Raw genomic sequence first — 23,182 nt, forward strand, 5'->3', positions numbered from 1 at the left:
ACGAATCAGGGTTTAAACCATCAGACTGGTGCTAGTGTATGTAACTATGTTACACAGATTTTCATTGCTGTGACCAAAATACCCGACAAGAACAACTTAGTGAAAGTTTCAGAAGGATTACAGTTTCAGAGGTCTCAGTCCATAGATGGATGACTCCATTTCTCTTAGCCTAAGATAAGGCAGAATTTCATACTCAAAGAACATGGTAAAAGAATATTTCTTACCTTATGGTAGCCAGAAAGTAGAGAAAGAGAGGGGAAAAGGCCACAGTGAAGAACAATCGTTTCAGGGTATACCTCAGGGACCTACATCCTCCAGCCACATTTCACCTACTTATAGTTTATCATCAAGTTAGTCTATTCAAAGTATTACGACACTGATTTTTGTTTCAGCTCCCACAATTCAATAATTTTACCCTTGTACATTCCTGCATTAACTCAGAAAATTTTAGGGACTCTTTATATCCAAACCGTAATATTCTGTCTCTGAACCCCTAAAAGCATCCCACAGTGCAAAATGAATTCAGTCCATGTTCAAGAGTCCCATAGTCTTAACAGTTTCAGAATTTCCCAAATAGCCCAGTCCAAAGTTTCATCTGAAACTTAAGATATTAACTCTTGGCTACAAACCTTATAAAAATCAAACACAAGTTTCATGTATCTTGCACAGAGTAAACATTCCCATTCTAAAATTGGAGCATAGAAAGAAGAAATGGGTCCACAACAAGACTGAACTCCACCCAACAAAATTGGTTCTCTATTTCCTGTTTACCTCCTGGAACACATGGTGGTGAGAAGTGCTATACATAGGACTTGGGGAGCCCTACCCCTATAACCTTGCCATTTGCAGTATACATAAGTTCTTTACCCTGGTTCTTTCCACAGCAAGCAGCTTTTATTGGTAGATATTCATGCAACTGGCATTTCTTAATTCCTAGCATCTCTATTCTAGCTTTAGCATCCACATCACAATTTCATACATCACCTTTTTAGGAGCAGACTGCCTGGTCTTCCATTGTGCACTCACACAGAAGCAGCACATATGAATGACACCAAATTTACCACTAGCAGAAAGTATTTGGACCCCTTGGAATTGTGGCTGAAAGCAACTTTAGCTTTAGAGTGCCTGCACTGCTGAATATGATGAAACAACTTTCTAGGCCACCTTGTATAAGAAGGTGCCCCCCATGATAATCTCTTCCCAAAGGAACTTTTCCTTCTAAATCCTTGAACCTATAATGAATGTGATCTTGCAATTTTGTGAGATGCCCTCAAGCCATCTTTTCTATTGTGTGTGTGCAAAGTGCTTAGCATGTCTTTTGTTGCTGTAATCTCTTTAACAACCACAACTGTCTTGGCCCCACTTTTATAAGCATTTTTATGGTCAAACAGCAAGATTTTAAAATCCTTCATCTCTGTTTTCTGCTCCCAATTCTTATAGTAAACTAGCTAAAGCTTCCAGAAATATCCATGCCAATAACATTATGTGTTACCTTGAATTTTTTTCCATCAGATTAATTAGTCCATGACTTTTAAATTCAGCCTCATGCTGGGCACAGTGGTAGAGGCCTATAATCCCAGTGGCTAGGAAGTCTGAGGCAGAAGGAGCTTGAGGATTCAAAGCCAGCTTAGGCAATTTAGCAAGGCCATAAGCAACTTAACAAGACCCTGTCTCTAAATAAAATATAAAAAGTACAGGAGATGTGGTCAGTGGTTGAGTGCCCTTGGATTCAATCCCCAGTCCAAAAAAAAAAAAAAAAAAATTCAGGCTCACACAGTCTTAGGAGCTGGGGAAATGTAGATAAGTTCTTTGTCAGAATATAATACGAGTGCCTCTTGTCCAATTTTCAATAGTGTTCTCCTTTCCCTCTGAACCCTCAAAAGCACAGTTAGCATTCCTGTTGATGCTTTTGTATTCTGAGCTGCCATCAAAATCACCCATTTAGCTCTGCTTACAGTGTTCTAAAGTTTTGCCAGCTTGCACCATGACTTCTCCAAACTTCTGCCAAATACTGTTTTCAAAGTCTTCTGAACTGGGCTGGGGATGTGGCTCAAGTGGTAGCGCGCTCGCCTGGCATGCGTGCAGCCCGGGTTCGATCCTCAGCACCACATACAAACAAAGATGTTGTGTCCGCCGAGAACTAAAAAATAAATATTAAAATTCTCTCTCTCTCTCTCTTTAAAAAAAAAAAAGTTTTCTGAACCACATGGTCAGGTTAGTGACAGCAACAACCCCACTTCTTGATACAGTATCTTTTATATGCACCATGAGAACAGTTTTTGGAAAATGAATGCTTTGCAATAGATTTCAGAAAGTACATGTTAACTGATTGAAAGATGAACCGAAGTCATATTTTCAGATTTTTGACATAACATATTCAATACTTATAGTTCATTTTGGGTGAGAGACATCATGTACCCATGCCAAATTATCAATTTAGATATTGTACAACTGATATTAGGAATTATTGTTCTTACTAAATAGCAAGCATATGCAATCTGATCTTATTTTAAAAATGCCTAAAAATGCTATGTCTTGCTGGAGTCTCTGATTATCAAATACAAAGTTAATGAATGTATCCTGAAAGCTTTTACTCAAGATTGGAAAGACTTGAGTGTACCTGACACTTCTGAATATCTGGGGAAAATAACACAAGATAAATTCAAAGTTAAATTAAGCTGTAATAGATTCAACATGTTTTCTTTTCAAATTGAATTAATACATACTGATGTTTAGCAAGGATAATAGGTAATGTTGAGATTAATAAATCCATTACTTTTGGATGCGTTTTAGAGGCAAATTGGAGGGTTCATTTCTTCTAAGACTCATATCAAATTTCTGATGCAAATGTTCTTAATAAAATTTGTTAAGCCGAATGCAAAAAATAATATAAAGATTATATTTATTAATCTGGTGATCTCCATTAGTTTCTTTGACATCCTAAGCTTACTTAGTCTTCAGGCTAATTATTTAAAAACTTGTGTTTCTTTCTTTTCTTTTTTTATTAGCTACACATGACATTATAATGATCTTGGCAGTTCAAAACTAGTGTTTCTTATAGTGTTACATGTTAGAGTTTATCTGAACCTTCTATGTCTCTTCCTTCATATAGTAGAAAATTGCCTTTTAATAGTAGAAGGAAAACTTTAGTCTTAATAGTGTCTTCTTTCATCCATCCAATAAAAATCCAGACTCAAATGCTAGCAACATAATTTAACAACCGTGAGATTTCCAACAAGTCATGATTTTGGGAAAGCTGTTTCCTTGAAAGTGAAATATGTGTTTTCTAATTTATAGGGTTGTATTTGTGTGTGTGTGTGTGTGTGTGTGTGTGTGTGATACTTCAGTATCAAAAATTTGAAGGCTCTTTTTCTACTTAATACCATTGACAAATGACAAAAAGCTTCTGAGCGCTGACAGGAAATTTTGTTCGGTGGCCAAAGAATGGAGAAAGGGAGATTCATGCTTTAAAGGTGCATTCTCCCTGAGCAGGTCTGGGCGCTAGGTTTCTGTTTCAACTGTGCTGTGAGCAGGCATGCTAGTTAGGTAGGCTCTCATCAAAGCTTGCATGGAGATGGGAGATTTTCAGGAATTAGGGTCCCACCTTCTTTCTTCTATAACTCTCATGGTGCCAGTGGGTGTGAATTTTTTTGTCATTATTATGAGAATATAATGAGTCCAAGGTTGTATGGGGTATCAAAATGGTTCCCAAAGCATATGTAGCCAGTTTGGAGTTCTCTTTTGTGATTGGAAGTATTCGATAATTTGATGGTTTTGGCAGTTGAAAACATGAGGTTATGGGCGTCCAGCTTAAGATTTTTCAAGCAAGCAATATCTGTAAGCAATGCAACTGATAAGACAAAAGACTGTCATTAATTTGGGGGTTCATTATGGCAACAAGAGAATTAAATGAGGGTTAATGCTGTAGGTGAAAATGCTTTCTCCACTAGTGGAATATATTAACATTAGGGTTTATCTTTTTGTCTTTAAATAACTAGTTTCTAGATGTAAATCGTGGCTCCTTCTCTCTGGCAGGGCAGGTAGAAAATTAATAGACTATGACCTCTGAACTTAAAAAATATTGGTAATATAGTTAAGTTAAGCAAGTCAATTTATGTTGTTTGGTTTAAAAAATCAGAATAAACCCTTGGAAACAATATTTTCTGAGATTAACACTTATCTTGAAAATTGGGCTTATTTTTCATCTGTTCAAGTGAGTATAATTTAGTGTTATGGAAATCAAATATCAGAGTTGCAAAAATTCTAGCAAGACTTTATTCCAGAGTCCTCAATTTAACAGGTGATAAAGTTACAGGCTAAGTAGACAAAACTTGTCTGAATTCATCCAGCAAAACAGTGAATGTGTCAGGAATACAGCTCTGTTCCTTTTATTTTACATGCAGAAATACTTTCATAGGATTACTTATTTTATTTTTATTTGTTCCAGACTTTCTTGAGCCATAGCTTCCTATATTCTTGGAAACTTTGTATCTAATGTAACAAAAGAAAAAATACATGGATGCAAAAGAGAAGACCATAAGCCCAGTGGTCTTTTGTTGCAGGGCTTACCAACAAGGATTTGCCCATCTCAGAATTGCCTATTAGAAAAAAAAAAAAATAGGTCAGAGATGCAAGATTGCGAAGTGTTAAGTTCTCAGAAAGACCAATGTAAATAAAGTATCAGAATTAGATGACAAGTGTATGTGGATTTGAGGAAAGTCAAAGGTAGGCAAAATGTGAGACTTACTATAAACAGTCATTTTATTGGCTTGAAAGTCCTAGGAATTATATACTGACAAGTACCACTTTGGCAGAGAAATAAGGATAACAGGGACTAGAATGAAATCTCCAAAGTTAGTATCTCATCCTGATTTCTAACTGAACTCCAGTTCTGTATCTCCAGTTATGTATGAGCTATCACCAAATTTATACCACAAATTCCCACCACATGCAGAATTAATGAGTTAACATTGTCATATTTACTTTTAATTGCTTTTATAAATAAAGCATTACAAATTGAGTAACACTCTTCTTTCCCAGTACCTTTTTTAACAATTTATTTATAGTCTAATGCTTATTTCTGTAAATCTAGATGTTTATGTTTTCTGCTATTTGCTGAGCACACAGTAGATGCTTAGCAAGCATCTCAATTCTATTATGAAAGAATCTATGAATTTCTAGTTATTTCTTAAGTGTCAGTATTTATTTTATTCTATTTTTCATCAAATTTTTGCTATCTAGAATTCTAATTACTATTGAGGAAGAGCTATAAAATTAAAAAGTCATGGAGGATAAGGTGTTTTCTACATTTGACATGTTCTTACTTAAATATCTCCCTTTTTTCTTTTTTTCTCAACCCTTATTATTGTAATTATTTTTATACAACCATTAGTTGAATCTTTTAATTTTTATTTCTATGGTTGCCATGCCCTCAATATTTCAAGGAATTTGAGGAGAAATCAGAAGAGAAGAGCCAGATGTGGAAATGAAGCCTGAATTTTCTGAGTGGTGTCTTATTCAATTAGATAACTCCTTAATTCAAAGCTTTTCTGAGGCAAGGAAGACATAGCCTTAGAATGAATTTTCTATACTCAATTTTAGGGGTAATTGAACAGAAAAATAGCAAGAATCATGGTGAGCTATGTATGGAATAATCCCCCTTAACATATTTTTTATCACTGTAGAAATAGACAAAAGTCCTGATTTTTAAGGGTATAGCAGGTAGAAAGGAAATGATCCAGTGAATTCTTTCCACCTGGAGGATATTAAAAGCCAGAAGATGGTCTCATCTCAGTTTGACATGAAATGTGCACCCAATTCTTGAATATGGATCGTGTCCCAGTTATCCATATATTTTTTTAACCTAGTGCTATATGACTGTAATGGGCTGGTCTCATGACATCTTCAAAGGCCAGCAGGAAGCTCGGGAGCCAGAGCAGGCCAGAAGCGTTGGTCTAGTTAGTGAAAGGTCAGGCAGCACATGCATTTACGTGTGTTCTGCTACCAACTCCCCAGTTAGTACACAACTAGAGGTATTGACAAGTCTGAAAAGCCATCTATGGTTCAGGTGTCAACAGAACCTGCAAACAACACAAATCACAGAGAGAATCCTGTGGTTCTATTATTTCAAATTTCCAAAGATCTGTGCTAAGTAATTGCTTTGATTTTGTTCCTATGGGTGCCATGTTCTCTGCTTACCTAATTCAATGCTATTATTAAAACCTGGCTATATTGTGCTTACCCATTTAGGTAGTAGAATACTTGATTTTTATTTAGGATATGCATTTTTCAAAGATATACAATACTCTTCTAATTTGCTCAGTTTTCCCTCTATGGCTCCTGGAAAGTACTATTTTTCTCAGGGGAGGAAGATAAATATTGTCCCATTTAGTCAAATTCACACTGAAAAGAAGACAGGGAGAAGAAAGGAACCATCACAAACTCTTCCTAATACCTCCTTAGAACAGAACCAACCTTCCTTCCTTCCTTCCTTCCTTCCTTCCTTCCTTTCGAGTCTGTCACAATCTACAAAACTCACCCAGATCATCCGTTAACTGACAAATGTACAGTCTTGAATGAATGATTTCTAGTGTCCAAACCATGTGAAAGAGTATAAATCATGTTCTATTAGTTTTATTTAGAAGAGTTAGACTTTATTTGTAAACTGTTTAGTAGAATTCTTTCCTGAAACATGATAAGTGTAAGAAAATGGAAGCATTTCTTAATATTAAGTAAGCAGCATTGAGTCACCTTGCAATAGTCACAGGTGTCTAATAATGGATGTGCTATTTTCCAAGGTAGTGAGCCTGCACAGATGCTAATATCCATTGCATATCTATGTTACAGGAGGGTTCATGCATTGAGTGTATGCCATGGCCATACTGAAAACAAAACCTCTCAATATTTGAAAAGCTCTTTAAAGCTTACATGTACTATTATCATTCTTAATTACACTAGCTCTATGAGGAAAATAGATGTAGCGTAATTGTCTTCATTTAATGCATGGGGAAATGCTGAGCATCAGAAAAATTATGTGACTTTCTCAAAGTTATGTACCAGGAAAATTAAAAAGCTAGAACTCACATCCTGTATTTCTGCTGCTGTGTTCTTGCAGTTTGCATCATATATACACATTCATGTTTCTAGTTTTGTGATGGGTAGCATTTGAAGAACTCTCTCTGAAAGATTCACTCTTCTTCTCAGAATTTCTCTCTTTTTTGTGCTCTTTACATCTACTCAATTCTTGTTCCATTCACAAAACACAAATTGCAAAGTCCACATGCACTGGTTAAAGACCTAGAGTGTGATTCAGAATTTGAAAAAAAAAATTGCCGCCCTACTCCCTGACCTGAATCATTCCTCTTCAAACTTTGCCCTGGAATCCAGAATAAGAAGAATACCAAAACGGGTACCATCCTTTGTTATTCTCTCTGCAGTGATGGAATTCTGAAAGGTCATGGGGTGAGAGGAGGAACATTTCTTGCTGTGAATTTCTCTTGAGATGAACACTGCTTTTTAATCTAAATCTGTGGTTATGTAGTCATTCAGCTGGTGACTGATTGGGATGGCTGTGCCCGAGATGGTAGCAGGAAGCCAATTCTATGAGGCTGAGAATGGGCTCCTACCTTGCTATAATTTACTGCCATAATGAGAGGAAAGAGAAAAATACCACTAATATTTCATAACCAGAGTGTTAGCAGACCTTTGTGTTTCCCTCCAACGATCTGAAGCACACCATAAGGAAAAATATGAGTTGCCATCCTGTGTAGATTGGTTCAGTTGCTTTATTTTTTAATATTTCAAGATTAATTCAAACAATTTTTCCATTCTAAAAAAAATAATTTGTTTTCTTAAAAATGGGCTAAATCTGTATAATGCTTATGGTAGTATGGTCATTTTGATAAGATTAATTCTGCCTATCCAAGAGCAAGGTAGATCTTTTCATCTTCTAAGGACTTCTTTGATTTCTTTCTTTAGGGTTCTGTAATTTTCATTATATAGATCTTTCACCTCTTTTGTTAAGTTGATTCCCAAGTATTTTCTTTTTTTGAGGCTATTGTAAATAGGGCAGTTTTCCTTATTTCCCTTTCTGAGGATTTGTCACTGATATATAAAAATGCCTTTGATTTATGGGTGTTGATTTTATATCCTCCTACATTGCTGAATTCATTTATTAGTTCTAGAAGTTTTCTAGTGGAGCTTTTTGGGTCTTCTAGGTATAGAATCATATCATCAGAAAATAGTGCTAATTTGAGTTCTTCTTTTCCTCAGCTAGTAGAAGCATTGGACTTTCCTTTCTTTACATCTTCTCAGGATAGTAAATACAAAGACTTTCTGTAGGCATGAGTGCTACTTAAAGGCTGAGGTATGCTTTCTTTTTATTGCATTTGCTCAAAATTGATTTTTGTATGTAAATTGGTACAAGTCAAAGTTTAATAATAAAATGTATAAACTAATAATGCAAACTTATGTTCCATTATCTTGTATGAAGTCAATGATAAATGGCACGATGTTAGAAACATTTTGCAGTGTTTATTATCTGAGGTAATCTTTTTTATTTAGATTCTAAATAAGTAGTCCTCATTGCTGCTACATATAGTTTATTTTAAATAATCGTAACTGGTATACCTGTTAATTTTTAATTTGATTTCAAAGTATAAAATATACTATTTCTACTTTTAACTACAACCTATAAATTCCCTAAATAAAGTCAACAAATATGGTGAGTAATTAAATGTGAATGAATCGCTATTACTAAACCCATTTTAATTTGCTAAGTGCGTTTCTGATTGACCATCTTGACTGGAAGTAGAAGCGTTCATGTAATCCATCTGAATGTCCTTCTCAGCCTTGTGTTCTTCTCCAGTTGCCTTTCCCTGCTGTGAAACAGTAAGGCAGGCAGACTTGTGCTTGTAGAAACACATAGCCTTGGTTTATATTGTTTGGTCAAGTCATAAATTTATTCCTAGTCAGGATGATTTGTAGAGAAGGCAACATCAAGGAAATAGAATCAGTGGGGAATATTGAAAGGATCGGATCATTACTTTTGCCATTCCAACTTTCATTTGTTTCATTCAACAAATATTGCACACCATATTATGAGCATAAAAAATTTTTAAACTTTGAGTCCTTCTAGTAATTTTCAGCCTTTCCCGAGAGGCATGCAAGCCATAAGACAAGGAACTCTGTTAAAACAATAGGTGAAAGATTCAGTGCTTCCAGTGCCAAAAAGGGATCTTGTCTGTGTCTGGGATTCATTTCCCCAGATTAGACACCTGAATCTGAGTAGAATGTCAAAGGGTGAATTTATGAAGTTGATTTAAGGAAAGATCCTTCTAAAGAGTGTGATATTTAAATAAATGGCAGCATGTAGCCACACGTTGTATGCAAGGCAAATACTTTGATGTGACTAAAATCATGTGTATGCTTAAGGTAGTGGCAAAATTTTTGTTTAGAGAGCTATAGAGAGGTAGTTTTTAAAGTTCTCAGAAATGTTTTGAAGGAACCTGGATTTGAGTTGAATAAGTTTTTAGACTGAAGCATTATAAAAAGCCATACTGTTCTAGCATCTGATGGATCGGAGTGGTAACTGATAAATGCCTTTCTTCTATTTTCTTCCTACTTATACAAATGTCAAGACAGTCCATTTATAGTGCCTTGTCAGGATGGATACAGTTCCTCTCCATTTCTGTGCAGATCAGGTATACAGAAACACTCCATAATCTTAAAAGACTTCCTCTTATGAACTAGACTAAGGCCATCACAGTAGGGGTAGAGAAGGAAGAGGCAGGAAGGAAAAAGTGTGGGGAGCGATAGGACATGATCTTGACCATGTCCCAGAGAACCATTCAGAGTCAAGGGTGAATGAGAACTAACTGGGATAGGAGAGAAATGATAGCATTTTCAATCTGGAAAAGGACTAGGCATGAGCATGAACTGTGATAGAGGAGAAACAACTTAGAATCCCATGTTCAACTTAATTTGATGGATCACATGTAATTCAAAGATTCCGATTATCCCAGATATTTCAAGAGTACTTTTCATGGTTCATTTTATATGACTGTTACTTTAGTAGCATACATAAGTGAATTCTATGTAACTCCTAGAGCTACAAAAAATTACTTAGAATTGTGCACATATAGCATTGTGGGAACAAGAACAAGGAAATCTTTAAGTTTGCATTACTAATAAATTAATTTATAAATATTAATAAAATATAAATAATAATGATAGTGAAAGGCACTATGCACTAGGCCTATATTAAACATACTCCTGTTATCTCATTTAATCCTTACAACCTTGGGAGGAAGGTTGTTTTTGCAAGCAACAAATAAGAGGTAATAAAGTAAAACGGTTGTTTAAGGCATCATGATGGCGAGTAGTCTTAGTAGGACTTAGACCCAGGCATGGTGAAAAAGTCAAGTGTAGGTGTGTTTGAGGATAACTTGCACATATATAATCTATAAAGCCTCTGTCACTCTGTCATCATGAAGCTCTGAGATGAAAAGGTAATTGTTTAAGAGGTCTAAATTTATTAGGCCAGTGGAAGTATTTATATCAGGAATTCAAGAGAGAGAGGGAAAAATGAAGCAACTGCCATGTATTCATTGCAGGTTATCAGGGAGCTTATACTAGTAGTTGGGAGAACAGAGCCACCCTTAAAGCAATCCTGAAGGAAGTATCTCAGATCCTGTGGGGCTCCTGACCTGTCTGTGCTCACTGCAGATGTACCTGAAAGTGGCCTCCATGCTGTTCCCACAGGTCTCACCACTGACATCCAGGTGCCCAAACCAAAAGCATGCTTTAGGATGCTAAGGATACCTGTGGGATGGTGCCTGCTAATTTATAAAGGACATTAAGGGCTATGGAAGAAACAATTTTTTAGAATTCTGGTTGCCCTAATAGCAGAAAGTAAATTCTAAACTGGACCTTTCTCTTAAAGTATACTTGATAATGAGCTTTCAAGTATGATATCCAACTCCATCCTGTCTTCCTTGTCCCAGTGGTCCCTTTTGTAAGATTTATGATGAGGGAATAAAGGTGCTCCAATGTCTTGGCTTAAATCCAAACCAGGAAATTCTATTAGGCTTCCAAAATAGATTTCTCCAACAGTTTCAATTAGGTTAAAAAAAAGAAAATCTTACTCCCCCACTTTAAGAAAGTGTGACTGCAGGCCCTGCCATCTTCATTTGGATTCATGGAGGCATAAATGCAGTTGTTGAGAAATATATTTGACAGCCACACATTGAAGAATTCTGTAGAAATGTGAGGTTACTGCCATATTTCTGTGAAAATCCATAATCCAACCTCTGGCCTCTGAGGGGGAAAAACTGCTCTTTCTACAGTCAAAGTATCCAGTGGCTCCATTATTCCCAACACAGAGAAGTAAACACATAAATAAAATATTAGTGGTGATTTTTAGGAGCATGTTCTGTTTTTTAAAAGTCTTTTATCACTTTTAAAATAGCTTGAACAATGCATCCTGAAATTCACCAAAGGCATTTTTTAACCCCTTTTTCTGCAGGAAATGTGTACTCATGAACCTTAATTGAGTCTTAAAGGAAAAGGCTTGATTTGTGGGGTATCATTGTTTTTCCTTCTACTTATAAAAAATTCACTCTTGCTGACTTTTTTACTCCTATCTTCCTCTTGTTTCACCAATCCACAAGATATACTTGTGAAAATGGATACATTGTAAGAGCAAGGATAAGGGGGAGAGAGAATGCCCATGTCTAAACAGCAACAACATGCAAAAGGGAAGCAGTATTGGAGGAGGATTGTGAGAAAATTAAACAGATAAATTCACAGAAACACCAAATAATTCTTTCCATGCATTTCTTTATCTCTCTCCATTATTCTCTTTGAAGAGCACAGGCCCTGTAATTCCTCTCTTTGTCTTTCTTGTCCTCCACCAAATCTCCAGAACTAAAACAAATCAAATCAAGAATTAACCTTTTAAGCATGAAATATATCTCTATGCTATGCTACGCATGTCCTCTATAAATCATTCTATGGGAGAAGTCTGGGAGATCCACACAGCTCCAATTCCCAGGTGACTCCTGGGGAGTGCTAGCAGCAGCCCCCCTCATTTACTATGATGGCTTTTCTCTGGCTGAAATACTGTTTTGCTACAGCCTACGGTAGGAATAAGCTCTTCAAATAATTTCTTCATGCAATATACAGCAACATCACAATTATAAAACTGCACTGCAGCAAGGTTATAGACCCAGAGGGAAAAAAAATGGTGAAACGTAATTATTTGTGAGTAATGAAGTAATTCCATGGCCTAAGGCTGTAGAATTATGCCAAGACTAAATCACAAGGGAAAAGATCAAGGAGGTAAGGTGGACTCAGGTTCCCAGCTCTTTTTTCCCATGCTGCATTGTGCAAGAGTGGGCTCCCTGCAGGACTCTGAGCTGTTGGCTCCTAGCCATCTCATTACCACCATCACAACAACCGTGAAACTAATAATGGCAACCATTTACTGAATGCCTATAATGTGCCAGGCATGTGGCACTGTTATCTCTGATCCTTCCCTTAGTCCTACAAGTCAGTACCAATATTCCCATTTTACAGAGATATTAAATTAGCTTGTCCAAAGAGGGTCACTGACTCAGGATTCAAATATAGGTAAGCCTCATTCTAATGACTTGGCTTGTGAAGTCAACCTATAGGCCTTTGGTGACTTACCTGTCTCTGTAAGTATCTGTGCTCCACATGTATACTCTTTAAGGAAAAGAAAATCCCAAGAGAATAGGGTTTCTCAACTCCTTAAAATATACCTTGGGTTTTCTTATTACCCCTAAAGCCTTCTTAAACAATATCTTTTCTAATTGCCCCTCGAAGCCCCACAATATTATAATACAATAATACAGTATATATCTATTGTATATCTTTTGTACTGTGGCCCTTTTGAGGACTGCAGACTTTTGTAACATCTAAGTGTTTTGCATCCCCTGGTGGTGATATTGACCCTGATGGGGATACATGCTCTCAAGTGGCAGTACACCTTGAAGCCCTCCTTTTATTCAGTGGCACCCAAGAGGGATAACAGATTTCTTCTTTCCCTTCTCCTCATCAGGTAGCTGAAATATATTATGACAGAACCTCAGTGATGCAGATCTATGGTGGATCACTGTGTAGATTTAGTAAAGAAGGGGAACTATTCGCGGAGCATTCTATAGACTCTTCAGATGGGGAACCTGAAGTGAGGGGAGCAGAACAAGCAAGGCTGCCATTCCCTAAGCTAACTGTGGCTGGCCATTAATTGTTTTTCTTGTAATTGTTGATTGATCTATAATTTGATTGTCGAATCCAGGCTTTTATAATAAACCATGGGCTGATCTATCCAATTAAGAATCTAGGGGCTCAAAGGAATCCAAACACATGACTGGACTTACTGAGAAATGGAGGCTGTTTTTAACAGAGGGACCAATTAAAAACTCCTGGAAAGTGGGAAGAGATTTAGATTTAAATTGAATTAGCCTTTATGAAGCGCACACTATTCACTAGGATTGGCCTGGATGTTCTTACATTGCCATATATCTAAGTTTCCCAATCATTGTGAGGCAGATGGAAACCTTTGCCTTTTACAGCCCAGGAAACTGAAGGTCAATGCAGATATTCAAAACTTGCTGAAGAGCACACAACTGTCAAGTGGCAGAGTAAAGAGCGAAGGCCAAGCTTGCTTCAGTTTCACTCCAGGTGTTACTTTACTTTTTGTTCCATTTATTCTCCATCTGACACAAATATACATAAAGGTACATTTCTGTATACACCAAAAAACATAACCACCAAATCACAAGACATTAGGGTGGGGTGCATATTTAACAATTACAGTAGACTTATTTAGAAAATTTAAAATTAAATTTTGTTTTCTGTACTTTTTAAATGAAGAAGTTTAGAAAACAATGCATTTTTAAAGTATCTATAAATTGCTGACTGGAAAGGAAAGATGATTTTGTATTTTCTCACCAAGCCTCTTCTGTTCTATTAATTTCATTTTCCTATGTCTAAAACTGTCACAGATCAAAACTCAGAACAAAGGAGTGGAATATAAATTACTGTGCTTGGGTGTGGGATCTAAGCTAATAAGAATCTGTCTTAAATTGACTATAACATGCAAAATTTAAGAAAAAATAATCCTGAGTCTTTCTCTTCATGGCTTAGTCTAGAGAGAGCAGCACACTTTTCCCTTAACTATTTGTATCCCAAGCAAACAATATGAAATAATAGCTATTTAGAAAGTCAGAGTTAATTTACTTATATGACAAATAATAAGTAAGATGGACCAGGTTTTTGCCAGATAATGGCTTTGGCAAAGTTTATTAATTAGACAGGGATCCCTGCCCTCAAGGAGCTATAGTTGCAGTCAAGAAGCTATAGTTGCAGTCAAAGAGACAGAGATTAAACAAGAAACAGGTAGGGGAGTATCTTCTTACAATTTTAATGAACATCAGAATTTCAGAGCCAGGGTCCCTTGATAGAGAATAAAGGTGGCAGTGGTACAAGAGTCAACATTAGTTCTCTGGAGATGAGACCTAATTGGGATGAGAACAGGGCTTTGAGAACAGAATGACGGGCTCTTCAGCCTGAAGCAACAAGTGAGCTCTAGAGAAGAAGTAATGTATTTAAGGGGAAAAAGTGTTGGGAGTGATGTGGCAAGGGGAGAGTGGCCAGAGATTCCTTCCTAGAGTACAGAGATTCTAGAAGGGCCAGTCAGGCTGGCTTGATAGTCATATAAAGAGATGGAGTCCTGTTCTAGAGCTGTAGGAAACTTTTAAGGGTTTTAAGCCAGGGAATGGCAGGGTCTGGTTTATAGATTTAGAAGATCACTTTGTTAACTGGGTTATCAATAAAGATTCTATTACATTATTCACATGCAAAATGTTTGACTGGAGAACTGTGGTACCCAAGGAAAAAGGGGTTGGTCACTCAATCCCTGATCTTCAAGGAGTGCTATGAGGATGAGTTTCCTGATGACTATACCTGGTGATGGAGAAAATATCTGAGGCTTCTGTACACACCATGGCCAGCCTGTCATTGAGCAGGCTCTACCTTTACCATGATGGAATTGTGTGTGGTTGCTGGTCACCTCATTCTTTCTAGCTGCATGGACTCTGTGACTTCCTTTTTGTCACTGTAACAAAATACCTGAGAAAGTCAACTTAAGGAAAGATTTGTTTGGGCTCATGGTGTCAGAGGTTTTTCTTGGCCCCATTGGGTCTGGGCCTGTGGTGAGGCAGAACATCATGGCAGGAAGGATGTGGCAGAGAAAAACTGCTCGCCTCATGGCAACCACAAAAAAAGGAAGGTTAGGAGAGGGGAGGGACAAAATACATCAATCCAAGGCACTCCCTGAGTGACCTACTTCCTCCCAATAGGCCCCACATCCTAAAGCTTCCACCCCCCCCCACACATAGTATCAGCTGTGGACCAACCCCTCCACTCTTCAGCATTTGAAGGACAATCCAGATCCAAACTACAGCACTTTCCCTTGATGTTTTTTTTTTTTTTTTCAGAAAAACACACACATACACACACATACAAAACACTTGCATATTAAGTAATAAGAATAGGTTTGGAAGAGAGGACTATAGATGTTGATTAGACCTGTGACTTTTTCTTTATAAATCATTTCTTAATTATATGACAGATAATTGAAACATAAAAAAATAAAAACAAAGTACTTAATTTCTTATACCATAGCACCTTAATCTAGAAAATAAAAATGCTACCCTATTGCGCTAGGAAAAATAACCAAAGGGATAAAGTCTTCTATGTAATATAAACATTAGTATGCCACCTAACATGAGTATGTTTGTTATATGTGCACTTTACAGAACTGTAGTACCCAAGCAAAATCATGAAGCATGTGGCAACTCTTAGGGCATTGTGCTCCTGGCTACTTCTGAGATTGCAAACTAGTTTGCTTTTTCTGGGCCACAGCCTAAAATCCAACCTTCATCTTTTACCCAGCTCCAATATGAGGTTTGTGCTTTCAGTGTCTTATTCTAGCTAAGTAGTGATCATGTTAGAAAGCAATATATATATTGCTTTCTAACATGATATATGAAGGAGTATTTTTGTAGCCTACAATGTGACTAGGCAAGACTTCTGCATTATGACAGAAGACTCTTTGAGCACAGATCCTTGGACTAACAAATATAAGTTTCTACTAGTGAGCTGTCTCCAGGACATGCTGCTGGGCATGTTGTGAGGGTGCAGTGGTCTTTTGAGTAGCCTTCCTCTAATCAGGTTGCAGAGCTGTATGGCTGTTCCATATGCCCAGGAGGCCAGCTATGTTGCTCAGGGCTTTGGATAGTTTGTTTTCTCCTCTTATTTATGAGCACAGAAATGACAGCAGCCCTCAGCACTGGAAACTGGCCAGCAGTCAGTCAACTGGCAAGTATCCCTTAAACACCCCAGGGTGATTGCCCTCTTGGGGTTTTGTCTGGTAGCAGCTTCTACTTTTCTCTGAGCCATACTTTTCCTGACATGACTTAGCTCACAGAGGTTTTTCATTTTGCATGCAAATGTTTATGGGTTAAAAGCTTATTTAAATGTCCCTAGGGCAGGCTGGGTGGGAGACCAGCCTCGCCTTCTTGTCATACACACTGTATTTGGAGCCAGTTAAGGACCGGGAAAAATTGCTTGAAGAGGCATATGTAAATTTAAGAGATAGAAAGCAATCAAGCTACATTTTCTGAAACTAGTGTTAAGATACTGATTGGGAATGGAAATAAATATAAATCAGTCTCTTTTCTTGACAAAATCATCAATACAATTTCCTGATTATCTGGAATGATTTGGGGGATGAGTACTTTTGATCACTGTGTTGAAAGTCATGTTTCATGTCATTTTAAATGTTATAGAATTATTCTCACTATGAATGGATATAGCCGATACCTGTCACTGAAGATATACAGGAAGTAGAGTAGACTCAAAAAGCATTGAACGTGAATTCAGGCTGATATTAACAGGATACACCCTCCCAAACCACTGCATCAACTTCACAAATACATTGCTGCTTGGAAGCAGAGCACTCCCTGACACTGCTAAGGAGAGAGGAGAGATGGTACTTTCTGGACAGGGTGCTGACACTGGCGGGTGCTTCGACACTGGGGCCTTGTTAGCTCTAAGGAAGCAATGTGTTCCGAGTGAGTATGTGAGTGTTATGCATGTATGTGGGGTGTTTGTGTGTAAGCACATGTGTATTTCACAGCCACAGGAAAGTCTACATAGAGGTCTAACTAAAAATTCTATCTAGGCAAAAGTGTTCTAAGATGTCTACACAGTGACTTGATTCAATTGTATTCAGTATTCCCCATATTTTTCCCTAATGGTAGAATTGCCAAAAATTTTTTATAGGCAATGTATATATTTCATATATCTATGAAATATACATAATACCTATAATATATAAAATATATTTTATACATATATTCTATAAATGCATAAATACATTTCATATATATCATCTCATCCATTCATTATGATCAACATGTTGAAGAATTCTTTCTTTAGCATCTTCCGATCTGTTACAGATTGAGTCCCAGTGCTTTAGTTCAGGCCTTTAGTTTCTTGTCTACACAATTTTAAGGGCTTTCTAACTAATTTTGTTACCACCTGCAAAGCCTCTCTCCACCTTGTCCTACTGTTACCCACGTGTTTATTTTAAAACACTTTCTAAAATCTTCTCAAATCACTTTCAGCTTAAAATCACTAAGAGGCTCCTCATAGCTTTGTCTAATATCTAATAACTAATAATGTCTTTTAGGTGGTACACGCCCATGCTAGGCATTTTTCATATGGATTGTCCCATGAATCCTTGCTATTTCCTTGTTTTAGGTGCTAGGAATGATTTGCATTCTACAGCATCAGAGTGATTTGTGAGATTGAGAACTCCAAGAAACAAAAATCAATCAAATGGTGTTCTAGGACCTTTTTGGCTTCAATCTAAAATACCATTCACCAGTATTAAAATATTACCAATGCAATAGGCTGAGACCATGTCACTGATCCCATATCTGAGAGTACCTCTGGGATAAATTCCTAAGAGAAATTCCTCAGCGTGTTTTAATGGATTTACAAATCAGAAAAATATTGCTGGGTTCCACAGAGATTGTGCGATTCGTGTAAACAGCAGCAATATTCTTACTGCCTGATTTAAGCCAATCTGATGAATTTAAAACATTACCTTATAGTTTTAATTAGTGCATCCCATTACCAAAGGGAGGTTATAAAAAAGGGGAATCTGACAATGGTTTCCCAGAACAGTTGGGAGATGGGTGTTTTCCTCCCTTTGTGGGGAGGAAACTGGGTCAAGACACTCACAAGCTTAATTATTCAACTGCATGCCATTAATCAAATTTCTCTGGGAAGTTTCCATGCTCACCCATTGTGTTCCAGGTCATTACAGGCACTCCTGTGCTCCCATGTGCACTGGGTTGTTCTTACCCCTGTATCTTTGCACTTGTTGTCCTGACTTTCTGGAATAGGCCCATCTTTCTTTGATCAGCTAATTTGTCCTTTTGTGCTTCAAATCCTTGTCTAAGCATCACCTTCTTCGGAAAGTCTTTCCTTCCCTTATGTCACAAAAATGCCTTTCTTGGGTCTCTAGCTGCTGACCTCTGGCCACATGTCACTGTGACATTCCTGATGGCAAGACTACCTATTAGGTCACCTGGCCCAAGGTCTCATACAAATGATTGACAACAGGTAAATCATTGAAAATTGAACAAATGCTTTTTAAAAGCTGTTGTTACTTAAGGAACACTGACTTATTCTTTGTTTGGATAGGATACAAAGAAAAAGTCTGGTAAAGTCTGATATTTAAGGAATTTTCAATTGAGTTACAGACCCATGGAACCCCCTGTGGGTCCCTGAGACCAACTGTAACGTTGGGAGGCTTCATGGCGCCAGATACCCCTCAGCCCTCAATTCACCTCACCCCCTCAACCAAGGCAAGTTGTTCTCTGTTCTGTGTCTTGGTATCCTGTGTGAGCTTGTTCAATAGAAAGAGTTTGTGACTTTGAAGTATTCTAGACTTTTGTGAAGAAGAAAGCCAGTTCTATAAATGAACAGATTTGGGTTCTAGTCTTGCCTCTGCCTTTGGCTGACTCTGACCTCTGCTAGTACTAACTCTCTGGGACCCAATGTCTTCTTACTCTTTAGAATGAATCTCCTATGCAGATGAGACCAAAATTCTATAGCACTGTGTCAATACCTTGTTTATACCCTGTAATGCATCTAAAAATCAGAAACTTGTCTTATTTAGAACATTATAGTCTAAATTTCCTTTTTATCCACCACTTTGATAATAGAGTCCTATACTCTAAAAGTAGCCCTTAGTTCCTAGTCTCTAATATATTAAGAACAATTTTCTTGTCCTCACTTTCAAAACCTCAACTGGGGTTCCTTTGCCATCCAATTTTCATCTCATAGGTCCACTTGTCTTGTGTGGCATACCCTTGAACATTCACAATCCCTCATACTTCCTTTCTCTCTCTCTGACTGTCTTAGACCTACAAGATCTTTGCTTTTTACTTTATTTGCTTTTATTTAAAAATACTCTGTAAATTATACAGGCTCCATGAAATCAATTCCATCCCAAGAAATAAGGGACAATATTTATTATTTCATTTTATATTGTTCATGAGCCAAAACACATATCATGATAAATAAACTTCATCAATCTAATATGTATGCATATATTACATTCATATATTATACACACATGTATTTATAAATATTTGGCATCTAATCTTTATAGATAAATCTATCATGTAGGTATCATTAATTAGACACTAAACTCCTTTAAGGAATAACATTTATTTTAAGCGCCACATAAAGCTTACAGCAAACCACCTATGTCCATATGTGCAATAACAAGCTTTCTATGTCGATTCAGACTTAAATCATATGGCCTGGAAATTCCTGGTATAGCATCAGAAATGCTTTGAAAGTGAAATGTAATTTAAAAATTATTCTCAGATATTAACTTCTTAGACCTTTTCTGTTGCACCACCTTTCCTATAAATTGAGAACCCTTGTGATTTTGTGAATATCAGCATGTGGCCTCAAATGAAATCCCCTCTGTGTAAGGATAACATCCTAAAAAAAATGGGAGGCATTTTGTGGAGTGAAGGAAATACCACCACTTCTGTCACTTTCTTTGTTCTTTTGTCATTGTCAGAAGCTTCCAAGATTTAAAAAAAAAAAAAAAAAAATCTGTAACAGGCCACTTTTCCCCACTCCTCTCCCAATTCCTGATCTTTTGCTATTGCTTTGACAACACTGGCCTAAGTTCTGAAGCAGACCTCAGTGACCAAGTCCTCTGCTGCAACACTTCCCTCTTAATGAGCCAGGGTGGTCCCAAGAGGCAGCAGGGGCTTCCCCTCCAGGGGCCTAAGGGATTCCTCAGCAGTCCTAGCAGGGCTCTGTCTCTCCCCAACCTCCCTTTAATGAGCTAATTCTTCCCTTTATCTGGGACATCTCAAAGGCCTGACTCCCTGGGCCACTGTGGGGCGTGGTTTTCTGGCTACCCATTTTTTTTTTCCCTTGAGAGTGGTACTTCTACCTCCTGTGGGGTCAAATTAGTCTCTAAGCTTCAGTATCCTGTCAGTTTACGGGGCTCACTTTCTGCATCTTAGAGAGCAACAGCTGTGTCCTTAGCCATGGATGTGCACAGTGACCCACAGCTTCTTATGAAAAGGAAACCCTCCTCTCATTTTACCACCTCCTGGTAAGTGAAGTTCCCGCCTGTAAAATTCCAGTGGTACCTCAGTTGTGAGTAGTGTAGACAGTGGAGTTCATCAATTCAGTAAGACACATTTTCAGTGCAAATCACAGTCTTTAATCATTTTCAAAAGTCTATTTTCATTCTGAGGGTTTCAGCCCAACACAAAATGACCTATCCAACTAAATAAATTCCCAAAGCCCTGTATGCTTACCCTGTCACTCCTCTAACCCCCTGACACTGGATTGTCAAAATATGGAATGAGCTGTAAAACTGTTTTTTTCTCAGCAACCTTAATGAAGAATGGAGAAATAGGAGGCAGAACCTCAGTAACCCTATGTTCCCCTCTCACCACCATCTTTACTATCCTAAGGTGAGGGAGCCCTCTGATTTTATGGTTTAATTTATTCTACACGTTTCTTTCCATGAGTAAAGCATAAAAGGCAACAGTATTTCACAAATACACTCTAAATCACAGCATTAACACAGCCAGATTCTTAATGTCATCATGATATGATGGTCTGTAGTTCTGATTGCAAAGATGATGTGATATGTGTATATGAGAGAGAGAGAGAGAGAGAGAGAGAGAGAGAGAGAGAGAGAGAGAGACTGATATATGCACACACATACATTATATACACATACAGAGACCCGTATCAGCAATTTCCAGTTTTTCAGATTTTTAAAGTCTAGAAGTTATGAAGACAGAGGTAATGCTCGTAAATAATTTGGATTTTTACATTGCAACTTATTTGAAATACCTGTGCACAGAGACAAGAAAGTAAGACAGGTGGATGGATAAAATCACCTTTTAAAAATTGTTACTTGTCATGGATGGAAGATTGACATACATCACAGACACGAGTTAGTTTTATTATATCTTGTTTGTCTTTCTTTGCTTTGTGGCCCTGGAGCTTTTCAGCATGCTCCCTTTGGTCTGCCTGAGAGATCTGGACTTTTGGAGGTAGAGCCATCAGCTCCAGTGTTTGTTTCCTTCTGCTTCTTGCTTGCCATGCTGTAGTTTGCTCAAATGCTGATCAGAGAAAAACACAGAGGGACTTTCTGAATGTCTGATGCAAAACCAGACTGAGTTTGTCTCTGGCCATTGTAGTTACTCCTGTTGGGACAGTGCTTACTTTCCCTGTATTTCTTGAACAAAAGTCATCCCGTTACATGCTGTTTGGTGCATGCCACACATTTAAAGGTGTGGCTCTTTTAATCACTGTGATACCAATGGTCCTGACTGGCCTTGAAGTGGTAGATTCTTCAGGTCAATTGTACCTTCGGGACAAGTGAGTTAGCTCCAAAGTTTCCTCTTTACTAATATTTGATTGTGCCTTTAGCATGTTAGTTAGATACAAAGATGCATATTTGAAGTCATAATTTGATAATTTGAGGTTTCATAACCACCCCAGTCATAACTGCAGAACACCACCCCTTAATGCTAATGTTCCATAAAGTCAACACACACATTGCCATAATAATACTGAGCCATTGCTTGGAGGGCAAATAGAAAGTTAGGTTCCTAGAAGCCTCAGGTTACCACATTTTTGTTAACTGATGATACCTACCCTTGTTTTCTGTGTGTTTCTCTTTAAAGACACTTTATTGAATATAGATTGCTGATTCATTAACTCTTAACTCCCACCACCAGCACTGTAAGTCAAGCCTCAGTGAAGCTTATCTTATGCAGATATGTTCTCTGCAAGGCACAGGACAGTTTTCTCTTGCTTAGACACACTAAACAGTACTTCAGCACTGTGCTTGTGGGACAGGGAAATAACCAATAGAAACCACAGCTCTGAAAACATGGCACTAATTAGATCACAAAAAGGTCACTTATGTTCAGGGTGAGAGTTGGTCAAAGGAAGCAGCTCAGCCTGGCACTGTGGTACATGCCTGTAATCCCAGTGGCTTGAGAGGCTGAGGCAGAAGGATCGCAAGTTCTAAGCCAACCTCAGCAAAAGTGAGGTGCTAAGCAACATAGTGAGACCCCGTCTCTAAATAAAATACAGAATAGGGCCGGGGGTGTGGCTCAGTGGTCGAGTGCCCCTGAGTTCAATCCCCACTATCAAAAAAATAAAAAAATAAACAATAAAAAGGCAGCTCAGCTGAACATGAACAGGCACATGAAATGTTCATGAAAGAACAGCGAGAATGGGCTTGGGAATTCCTTATAAATTTTAATAAGTAGGAGTATTTGCAGATGATAGAAAAGATAAATGATAAACTGTAATTTGTTGTTTGGACTGAAGGACCAAAAAGGCAGGCTCTGAGAGAAAAAAAAAAAAAAATTCCACCCCATAGACCTCCAAGATCTGGTAAATCTCTTTTATCTTCCAGAAAAACCTCTGGGCAAGATACATCTTCAAATAGCTTTGGGCTAATGAATTTATCTGGTAGGGCACATAACAGTGTGCCTGGGACCATACATCCTTCTGC

This window comes from Marmota marmota, unplaced genomic scaffold (assembly GCF_001458135.2).
Source record: "Marmota marmota marmota unplaced genomic scaffold, marMar, whole genome shotgun sequence".
Taxonomy (NCBI): Eukaryota; Metazoa; Chordata; class Mammalia; order Rodentia; family Sciuridae; genus Marmota; species Marmota marmota.